Below are 11,751 nucleotides of genomic sequence, written 5' to 3'. Positions count from 1 at the left end.
TAGAAGGATAAAATTGTCTCTTAGTGTACATGTTAGCCTGTTAGTCAGACTCTTAGAAGATCTCTCATTAGTGTCTCCTTCATTCAAATTTTGAGGACCATGCCTGTCGTGGTGAGAGGGGCAGAAGAGGGAACCTAAGCTCCCATCTCCCCCTCCCTTTCTTCATCTCCCTCGTCCTTCCTTTCTGGCTTTGTTCAAGAGCATATGTGTATATATTATGATCTGCAGGCCCATTACCTCAAAAAAATATAAGAGCTCCTTTGTCTCTTCCCCAAGTACACCAACATCTGGAGAAATCCTTTCAAATTATTCTGCTAGGTCATGGAAACTAATTATGCCATTATGTAAGACAGTGGTAACTGACAATGGATGGGTGCTGAGTTCTTCATTTGTTGATGATTTTGAATGAGGATGAGTGGATATCGTGTTTTGGTTGGTTACCTGCCTCAGTATTAGAAGAACTGTTCAATATTTTCTTAGCTATGTTTATACAAGAGATGAGATATTGATCTTGTTTTACCAGATGATAAAAGAACCTATAGAAGGAAGTAATGAGAAAGTACTCAGAATATAGCAAAAATACCAGATGATGACTTCAACTAGGAAAACCTCTAAGGACAAGATAATGTCTTGAAATTCAAATTTTATTCACAATGACTTCTAGCAAAAATAAAACTTGAAAATGTTTTGTTGTTTTGTTTTTCATATGAAGGAAGGAAGGAAGGAAGGAAGGAAGGAGGGAGGGAGGGAAGGAAGGAAGGAGGGAAGGAGGGAGGGAAGGAGGGAAGGAAGGAAGGAAGGAAGGAAGAAAGGAAGAGAAAGGAAGGAAGGAAGGAAGAGAAAGGAAGAGAAAGGAAGAGAAAGGAAGAGAAAGGAAGAGAAAGGAAGAGAAAGGAAGAGAAAGGAAGAAAGGAAGAAAGGAAGAAAGGAAGAAAGGAAGAAAAAGAAAGAAAGAGAAAGAAAGAAAAAGAAAGAAAGAAAGAAAGAAAGGAAGAAAGAAAGAAAGAAAGAAAGAAAAAGAGAGAAAGAAAAGAGACCTTTCAAAACACAACCGAGGACCACGGGACATTCCTAAGTTCCAGTTATTGTGTAATTAACCTCTTATTGAAAAAGTTCATTGTGGATAAGTCCAAGTATTCTACCTTTGTGAGTTGTTACTAAACTACTCCGCATCTTTTTCTTCACTGGCAATTTCCTGAAGATACACATCATTTATTGAGAAATTTATATATTACCACTCAGATTCACTAAACCATAAGTCTTCTACTTGCTGGAAAGATCTAAAGCAGGTCTTACAATGGAAAAAAAAAGAAAAAAAAAGAAAGTCCAAGGTTAGACTTGAGAAACTGACATAAGATATTCACCCTGAGGATAAGTCTTCTTAACTGGTATGGAAATTTTTCTCTTAAAAAAAGTATTTCCATTTATAAACATTAGAAAAGGTCAAATATTTCTCATTCATTTGAACTCAGTCAATAATGTGACCACAAAAAAAAATGAGTCCATGTATTTCAGATCATCTGTATAGCTCATTTACTGAAGACATCCTGTATGTATTACATTCCACAGTGATGTTCAAATATATTTCTTCCAACAGGTCAAAACATATTCCACAGAGTACTTACAGGAGGGAACATCAGACATATTCTTCACATTTCTTCATTTCAAAAAAAAATACAGCAAATATATTGGATAAATTAATGAGACGTATTCATAAAACTTTACCTATGTAATTCAGAGGTCAAGCACATTTCATCTAAGACGTATCATGGGAGTTAGAACTGAGCACTAATTTCTCAACCTCTGCTGTAATAACAATGCTACCACAGTATCACGTTACACTTCTAGGGGCAAGGAGGGCTCTTCCAAACCTAGCTTCTCCCAGAGCCATTATCTCTAAAGTAATGAATAGACAACTGCGTTCAGGAAGGTACATCGTTAATACACTTGATGAAAAGAAGACTGTCCGCTGCCATCATGTGAATACTTAGAATCACAGAATCATTAAGGTTGGTAAGGACCTCCAAGATCATCTGGTCCAACCATCCCCCTACCACCAATGTCACCCACTAAACCATGTCCCTAAGCACCAGGTCCAACCATTCCTTAAACACTCCCAGGGATGGTGACTCCACCACCTCCCTGGGCAACATGTTCCAATGCCTCTTTCTGAGAAGAAATGTCTCCTAATTTCCAACCTGAACCTCCCCTGACACAACTTGAGGCCATTCCCTCTAGTCCTATCATTAGTTATCTGCAAGAAAGAGGCCGACCCCCAGCTCCTCACACCTTCCTTTCAGATAGTTGTAGAGAGCAATAAGGTCTCCCCTGAGCCTCCTCTTCTCCAGACTAAACAACCCCAGTTCCCTCAGCCACTCCTCATAGGACTTGTGTTCCAGATGCAAAATAAGCTGCAAGAAAAATAAATAGACCCAAAAGAGCTTTTACAATTTTAAGGTTCTCTAGTGTGTTAGGTGCTGTTTTACAACTTGGTTTCACAAATTTCTCATATCAAAGAGTAAGTGGGACAATGGATGACTTTTTTTTTTTTTTTTCCCAACAGAACCCTGATCAGTGCTTAGAACTGACTAATTTTTTGGATTTTTTCGGAAAAGGATCTTCATACGATACACACCAATTATCCATCAGGTCAATGTTGTTAAGATTACTTCTTTTGAAATCTGGTAGACTCTTTAGCTAGACATTAAGAACAACAATGTGCAGTGTAGATGGTACTTGTGTGTATCTCAAAATACCGATATTTTAGTGTAGTAGAATTAGTTTTACAAGCTATAGAAATATGTTTTTGTCACTGAACTCTGCACTTGTGACTGAACTACATCAACCTATATGGTACAAAATATTTTTTTTCTTAAAAACATAAATTAAGGTAGTTGCAGTTTGCTTTTGTGGAGGTAGAAGGTAGCAAAGGTAGAAGACAATTCAAAGCTGAAAAAAGACTGGTGGGTGTTAAACCTAGACATATCTGTTTAGTAGATAGATGAATTAGCTAATACAGCAATATTACTCAGTTTATCAGAAAACAGCTGAGCAACATTTTCTTGATGATCAGTGAATTTTATTTATTTTTAATTATGATTAAATCTGAGAGGAATAGAGTGGATTTAGGATTTTTCCCCAAATTCTGTATCTTGTCAACAGTAAAGGAAATAGACAATGATACCATATTCTACAAAAGTCAAGCTACTGGATGGTACTTAACCAACAGTGAAAAGTAACCTAAGTAAAAATGCCTGTAGTAGTTTCACTTAATTATAGGAAAAAACCTCAGGTATTTTAGTTACATTTATCACATTTATGCTCAATGTTTGTTGTCATGTTGATGTGTAAAAATGTTTAGGAAATGTCTTAAAACATTCTCATTGATTTATTCTTGTTGGCTGTGCTTTAGGTTTCTGTATTTAAAAAAAAAAAACACGCACACATTAAAAAGAATTTTGAAATTCTTCTGGTTTTCTTCATCAGAAAGGTATCATATGATTCCTTCTTGAGTGAAATTCTAGGCCTTCCTAGTGAAATTCTTGAAGTCCCAAAAGAGTCATTAAATTACAGATTGTTTTCTCAGATAGGGATGTATTTCTTTTCTTGCCAGAGATATTTTTGTTAGTGAAATTACTTTCTGGTATTACGGTGTTTCTTTAGCCTTGCATAGAACCTGTTTATAACCAGAGAAGTCACATTCATTCTATCCTATTAAATCACTATGCAATAAATACTTATTAATCTAATCAATTACCAAGAAAAATTAACATAAATCTTGTCTCAGAAGTCATCCGTTTCGCAAGGTAGCCTCTTGCAATTACACATTTTTGAGCAATGATTTAAAAAGAAAACATACAAGGAAAATTACTTTTCATTTCTCTGTATTGCTAACTACTTCTTACAGTCAAATTTTGATTTCTTTAAAAGCATTTAGTTTTCTATATTCAAAAAGTTCATTTTCATACTGAGAGCTATAACTCTTCTGTGCATGGCTCTCCTTTCTTCTTTTTATCATCCCCATTTGTGACTAGGCAATGTCTCAATTAGCAATTACTAAATCATATGGAGAGAGCTAATATTTGGGAAACATTCAAGTTAAGTTTCATTTTTCTACATGTTCCTACATGAAAATCTACTTTTTGTGCTGTTATAAGATTAGTATCTTTTACATTTAATTCCAGTGTAGCATTTGCTTTACATGTCACTTTTGCAGAAAAAAAAAAAAAATTTAATTTTGCAAATAAAATTGCTGAAGACGTATTTTCTCAACAACTTTTTATATAAACTTTCTTCTTGTGAAGAGGCTGAGCAATATAAACTGATACAATTGCTCTTCTGAATTTATGATCACACTGCCTTCAGCAGGAACAGCTGACGGAAATCTGGACTTTCCCTTCCTCAGACTGCTGAGCTGATAATTTCTATATGGTCATTACTTGTCAAATTTAAGGATGTTAACCCACTGCTTATACTGGTATCTAAAATATCATAGCAGGGCATAGCAAGGGTACTTCCTTACTGTAGCAGCTATATTAATACAACTTTAGTCCTAACTAATACAACTGTGAAGTATGGAGTATGTAATAATACATTGGCGGGGGAGGGGAGAAGGGGCTTTTTTTTTCTTTTTCTTTTTCTTTCAAGGCTGAACAGGAATGTTGCCTGAGAGAGAAGCTGGGAAAAAACAAACAAACAAACAAAAAAAACCACACCACTGACATTATATTTCCATAAAACCATTTTGAAAAAAATAAGTCATAATTTGTGCTAACTAAAAGAATGAAAATAAATATTTCCCTTTAAAAATAATTATGATGGTGACGTTCTGTTAAACTATTGTCTTTGGTGATCAACAGTAATTCTGAAAATTAACTGATTTTGTTCGTGTTTTATAGTTTGTCTTTCTTTAACTATTTTACTATTTCTACTTTTGTCATTGTTGTAAAGCTTTGTTGAAGAAAAAGATCACATTCTTTGCAAAAAAGAATACATGCAACAAGATAATTTTTTAGGCAATTCTATGTAAAACATTGAATGCATTTGTCTCCTATCACCTTTCAAGTCACTACTTAATTTATTAATAGATGATTTTTTAAAAACTCCTTTCTAAACAGGATTTGACATATTTATGACCAATTCCTAAGAAATAGCCATCAGTCTACCAGGTCTGGTACACACTTTCACATGTGTTTAGGTGTGAGATTTCAATGGCAATTTTTATGTTTGTATATTTCATTACAGAACTGGCTCTCCAAACTTCCTTCAGAGATTTCTCGGTTTCTGTTCTCATGAACAAAGTATGAACTCTGGACAGCTGGATTCTTCAGAATTTGAAAGAACAGTAGCATAAGACTTTTAATCTCTCAGAAATCGTCAGCAATCTAGACGCTGGGGATAATCACAATCAACACCACTCTATCTCTTCTATTAGCAATCAAACAGTCCTCTCAGTTGCTGATTAAACTGTCCCCTGTCACCACATGGAGAGAGATATTAGGCCTGACAAATAGGATATTTTGAGGCACTGGGATCTTCAGTACTATCTTTTCTTCTGAGATCCAAGAAAGATTTTTGTAATCATTCATTTCATGGTGCATTTCCAAATTTTCTGTTTATCTGTGATAAAAAAATAAATAAATCAAGCTAATAGCAGGAAACCATGTTCTTTAGGGTGATAAAGCCTCCTTCCTCATTCTCCCTTTAGGCACAGGAAATGCACTGTCATCAATAAAACACTATGTTGCTCTAAGGGTTTCCATACTAAACTAGGAATGCCACCAGCAGTTATCCAAAGAGATTATTATATTAATACCTAGTCTTCTGAAGACATGCATCTTTTAGCCACAAAGCTTTCACTCCTGATTGACTCTCAAAGGATGTATTTGCATGGACCTGCTAAAGTGCTCACCAGCAGCAACTTTTCAAGTTGAACAATAGGCAGGGTTAGTAACTGCCCATTTCTGGATAGTTCTAGCCTTTTCTTTCTGCAGTGCTTGCCTCCGTCTGCATGTAAAAGCACAGAAGATTCAACATTTTTCAAAGGCTAGCTGCGAGAGTTTACGAAATTACTGTTTCAGGTGTCTGCCACACTGTCTGTTAGAAATTGCTGTGCCTGTACCAGAGATGGCAGACTAAGATGTACATTCACACTTCAGTGGTTCAAGTTCCAGGGTTAGTATACCTGCATAAAGCACTGCTGCAGATGTGTTTACACAAATTTATGGGCACACGGATACATTCCTTTCTGCCATCTTGGCCCTGTCAGTGGAAGCACTTAGCAGGGAGGTCAGGCAAACCACCAGGAATGACAGCATCTTAAAATACTATCACTTAATCTGTCAAGCGCAGCTGACGAACGTGTGTAATGGCTATGCCATAGGTACTGTTTCACAAGGTAGAGGAACACAGAACTGTGTTGGTCAGCCTGTTTTGTATATGACTGACAAAAACGTACTCCACATTTAGCATTCTCTCGAAACAGATAACTCAAGATGCCATTTTCCACAGTTTTGTGCCTTCAGTAGGAAGAATGGGAGCTTTACTGGCATTAACAGAGAGGGAATGGGTCTCTCCATTACAGGGTTGGTAGATGACTGGTACTTGAGCCTCCACACTACCACCCAGGCAGTACGTAAACACTTATTCTGAAAATACTACAAGTTTTTCTATACTCTTGTACTTATCTAAGGATATAATCACCGTTCTCTCCACTAGAACTGACCGGTGCCTTGGGGTACAGACTAGCTCTTGACAAGTCACTTCTGCCTTTGGCTGAGTACAAAGCGTGCTAAGTCATGGCTAAAACTAAAGCATGTGCTGAGCTTTGCCGCCCTCTCCTTAGGTAGAAATGGAGGGCAGGTGGGAAATGGCCGCTTATGGCTTTGGCCTGCAGGTCACCTGGGATAAACCACGTGCCTTAGATGGACAGCAGCGCTGCTTGGTTGCTTGACACTCTCGATACTCAAAGCTAGCTGTTAAAAACCAACTAACCAACCAACCAACCCTCTGTGTTTTGGCCAGGCACTGCCTGTCATAGACAAAACTTGAAGTTACCCCACAACAGCACACAGGACCACAGCCCCCGTAAGGATGCTCCGGTACTGATGCTGCCACCAGCGCCGCACGAAGCGGCTAACGCCAGTTACTCTCAGGGTAGCCCAGTGGACCTCTGGCTGGCTTCTGGAAATGTCGGCGAGCCTCCAGGGCCACGCAGCCCACGGCAGCTGTAGGGGGAAGCCGAGGGAGAGAGGGCCAAGCGTGGGGTGCGCGGGTGGGCTGCCCCTGGTCCCTGCCGCCAGGCCCCGCGACAGCGCCCCCTGGCAGCGGCGTCTGCAGGGCGCCCCCGGGCCCCTGCGCGTTACCGCCGATAAACCTCCCGCCAAGGGGCGGAGCCACGCGCTCATTTAAATACCGCCGGGGCTCATTTGCATGCCGCCAAGATGGCCGGCCCGGCGATTGGCCGGCTCCGAGGCAGCCCTCGCTGCCGGCCCCCGTGCCCGCGGAGGGGGCGGGGCCTGCAGGGAGAGGGGAGGGGACACGGGCCTCATTTGCATAACGGCCCGGCGCGTGCGACGGGGGGAGGCGGTGTCGGTGCCCGGAGCGGGTTCCGATTTTGAATCTACGGCGGCAGCAGCGGAGCAGGCGGGAGCGGCGTTGGCGGCCGAACGCTGAGGCAGGAGGACTGCCGCGGAACGCAGCGGCACAGGTACTGCGCGGCCCCGGCGGGCGGCGGGGCGCGTTCTCGCGGCGGCCGGGCAGCGGCAGCAGTTTGCGCAGAACGCTGCCCCGCGCTGTGGTAGTGGCGGCGGCGGCAGTGCGCATGCTCCGGGGCTGCAGGTCTGCACAGGCGCCGCGCGGCGCAGCCGCTCGCCAGCGCAGCGCAGCTCCGCGCATACTGCATGGGAGCACGTGACGCGGCTCCAGTGCAGGCGGCGGCGCGCATGCGCGTTGCTGTTTTCGCCCCGAGGTGGCAGCAGGTGGGGAGCGTGGCGCGGGGGCGCGCCTGCCGCTCTGCCCTGCGCGTCGGGGGCTCCCGCGGCGGCTGCTGCGGCTCGCAGGTAGGTCGGGCGTGGGGCAGGGCGAGCGTGGGGCGCTGCGCCCGGTTGTGAGGTGCGGAGAGCTGGGCGACACCCGGCAGGAGCCTGAGCGCTGTCTGGCGCGTGCCTTGGCGAAGCGCGAAGAGGTGAGGTGAGGTAGGGGTGCTGTGGTGCGCCCGCACCAGGCAAGTGTCGGGGTGGGACGGCAGCACGCCCTGCGCCTCGAAAGCACCTCCCGGCTCCCTGTGGGAATGGGGAGCGGCCGCCTGCACCTACCAAAGGGCCTCAAAAGACATCGTTGGCGTCAACGCTGAGCGCTGCAGTGGGTGGGCAGTGGAAACAGCGAAGAGACAAACGCATCTGGTGTTACTGCGTGCAGTGTGCACGGGTGGAATTTCAGTTTGACGTTCCTGGAGCAAATGGGCTTGCTCGTTTTCTGGAAATACGCGTGTTTCAGTGAGGAAATTTAAAAAACAGGCCCAGTTGTGCGTAAGTTATTTATGCCATATCCTCAGTGAACTTGGCCAGAGTTACTACTTAAGGCCGCCATGCAGGCCCGTGTCAAACAAAATGGTGGAAGCGGAAATAGCATACTGATGTAAAGAACGCACACTTGAACTTCTAACTTTCTTTGAACTTAAGTGTTTAGAATATTGAAACTATATTGATAGTTAGTCACTACTGTGGCATTGGGGACTGTTTGAGGTATAGCATTCTTGATTGCTTAATCCTTGACAAATATCCGATGGAAATGCCTCCATTAGAATATTTTGTTGCATAGTAGTAATGGTGAAACAACTATAACATAACGATCACGCTGACGTAACAATATCACAGATGGGCTTGTTGGATGGAAAAACTGGATGGAATTGCTGATGGGGAAAAATATTCTCTTAAAATGAAGAGGTGAGATGCACGTTGCACAGCTCAAATGTTTTAGGCAAAAATTGTTGAGCTTAAAACAGCAGCCTTCATGCAATCATACAAAAATAACACTTGCACATTTGGATGTCTGATTTAACATAGTGTCAGAATGGCAGAAATAAGAGTATGTTAGTACATATTATACTTGGTCAATATTCCTGATTGTACAAATAAATGCAGTATTATTATGAATAAATTTATTGGGATTTGCATCTGCAAGATCACAGCCAGTGTGCTTCTACAATATTTTCTTTTAAGTTTGAATATATTTGGGGATATTAGTTGTTATACCACTTTCTTCTAGTTAAAATTATTACAGTTACTAATATATATATATTTATATAATACAGAGAATGTACTTAATGTCCATTTAAATCTGAAATTTAAAAGTTAAATATGAACTTGATACAGAGGTAAACTTATAAGAATGTAAGAAATATGTAAGGCTTTATGATTGGGTATTGTTTTGTGCAGTCCCAGGGGAAGGCATGAAAGAGGATATTGCCTTGAACATTAAGAATTCTTTGGAGGAGGAAAAATACACAGAGAACTGCTATTTGATATGTGATCATGGATAGGCAATTTCTCAGTTTTCAAATCAGTGAAATGGGGCTAATGGTGATTGTCAGGACCATCATAAAATGAAATCACTAATGCTTTCATGTGGACTTGTGCAATTCATGAATCATGGCAATTAAACCCACTATTTATTCCTCAAGATTGGCGGTTATGTTACTATTTTATATGCTTCAGAAGCATCAAATTAAATTCTTATGTACATGTAATCCAGAAAAGAATGGTATTGCTTATTTTGGATAGCAGTAAATTTTTAGTTAAACAACAAATAATTAAAATACAGAAAAATTTGTTACTGTTTATAAGTAACTGCTCATTGTGTGTTCTTTTTCAAAAAATATCAAGAGATCTTTGTTCTCTTAATTATATTTTCAGTTTAGCAGACTTATTACCTTGCTTAGAGTAAAAGTATTTTCATCAGTTGCAACCTTGCCACCAAGCGTAGCAGTGCTGAACTGATGCTTCTGGTAATGTAGCACAGTTCTGTGTTTTGCTGTGTGAATTCATTTGACAGGACTATCTTGGATGTTGTATAGGCTTGAAACTGGTTGTGCTTAACACCTGTTTCATAGTAGGATACCCTACTTACATAGATCAATTAAAACAGACATTTTTATGCTGTTATTGAGGGACCTCTTACATCTCATTTCCCATCCATTATGAAGTCTGTTTTCAGTAAGACACTAATCCCAATAGACATTCATACATGCCATATTTTGTTGAAACCTCCTGCTTTAGCTTGCGTTGTTATGCCCATTTCACATATGTAGAAGCTCAGCATCAATTATGTTATTTTTCTTGTAAAGGGTCCATTGTTATGCTTCCAGAATTTGGGATGCAAGGACAGGAAACATAGTCTACTATAGACAAATGCATCCCCCCTATCCCCCCACCAGGGAAGGTGATTTTGCTAGCCAAGAGCCTGAACAACCTAAGAATAAAAATAATTTAATTCTAAATACTGATTTTTGCAGAATCTCTATGAAACAAACAGTTTAAAATGTTAAATGGTTTTTAAAATGCTGTTTTAGTAAGTGATTTTAATTGGTAACTAAATCATAATTTTCAGTGTGCTTGATTATGATTTTCGGAAGAAGACATTTTTTTGGTAGCAAATAGAAGATATTTCCAAGGTGAAAAATAGTTAATTAAACCTGATGTTATATTTTCCTTCCAAAATAAGAAAACATAAATTTCCCCAAATCTAGAATTTTTATAATAGCAAAAATATTAATGAGGTTTATCTGTGCCTACTGTCAGGAATTTTATTTATGCCAAAAATCTCTTAGTTATGAAATGTGGACAGTAAGACCAGAAGATATTTGATTAGTATGTTGGTGTTAGTTTGTAACAACATATTTTTTTCCTATTTGCTCTCCGCTTAGTGTTTTTCTATATTGTGTGCTAGTCATGTTTATATCGTGAGGTCATTTCCACAATGAATTCAGTGATACAGATGTGAATCACAATTTTTCTAAGAGATATTAGCTGAGGAAAATGAGTTGCAAATTTTACAACCATTAAGGTTTGTGAATTTTATTTTTTTTTTCTTTTCCCCAATATATTTTATATGTTTCTCCTAAATGTAGTGAAATCTAAGATTGTTAATGTTTCTCAGTTACAACTGTGCTTGGACTATTTTATTACTCCTATTCAGTATGTGATGTTACTGTGAGAGACTTATCTACACATACACAGCAACTGATAATTGCCCAACACAAATGATGTGTTCAGAATGTATGTTTGTAAGTCAGGAATTTTAGTTATATTTGGTGCACTATATCCTGTAGCATATGAAAAAAACGCTCTCTTGTTTCTATCATACCTCAAGAAACAATGTTTAGCAAGCTCCAGTGGCTTACCTTGTCCATCTGGTATTTGGATAGGGTAGTGGTGGTTTTTCTTTTTCTTTTTTAATTTTGATTTACTTATTTTTTGACAGCTCATTAAGAAGCAGAGAGATAGGTTCTTCTCTAAAGCAATCTCTGTATACAAGTGGTTCTTGTTAAATTGGACAGTTATGGAGTGTCTTAATCTCTGCATAAAGTTCAGAAGAGAATTGTGTAATACATCATATTTAAAATTCCTGCAGCTCCGTCCTTGCTTTGGATGTTAAAGCCTGGTGGCTGATTGCAAAGAAAGTAACTGTATAGTATTTTAGCTTTGAGTTTTTCAGTCAGGACTATCTGGAGCGTGTATTTTTGTCACCCTT

At 39.9% G+C, this 11,751-nt stretch overlaps 1 protein-coding gene across 4 annotated transcripts in view; it reads left to right on the top strand.

The window, feature by feature from the left end:
* The first annotated feature begins 7,623 nt into the window (after positions 1 to 7,623).
* ATF7IP (activating transcription factor 7 interacting protein) overlaps positions 7,624 to 11,751 on the top strand; it is a 105,101-nt gene continuing 100,973 nt past the window's right edge. For 2 of the 4 annotated variants that reach the window (XM_035544319.2, XM_035544316.2), the window contains exon 1: positions 7,624 to 7,708. The gene's annotated coding sequence lies outside the window, so the exon portion shown is untranslated. Of the gene's footprint in view, positions 7,709 to 7,843; positions 8,061 to 11,751 lie in introns of those variants that run through there. The other 2 variants (XM_035544321.2, XM_035544318.2) reach the window with 2 other exon arrangements.

Source organism: Cygnus atratus, chromosome 1, assembly GCF_013377495.2.
Source record: "Cygnus atratus isolate AKBS03 ecotype Queensland, Australia chromosome 1, CAtr_DNAZoo_HiC_assembly, whole genome shotgun sequence".
In the NCBI taxonomy this organism is placed as follows: domain Eukaryota; kingdom Metazoa; phylum Chordata; class Aves; order Anseriformes; family Anatidae; genus Cygnus; species Cygnus atratus.
The sequence above is the reverse complement of the archived record's forward strand: the minus strand, read 5'-3'. Positions and strand labels throughout refer to the sequence as shown.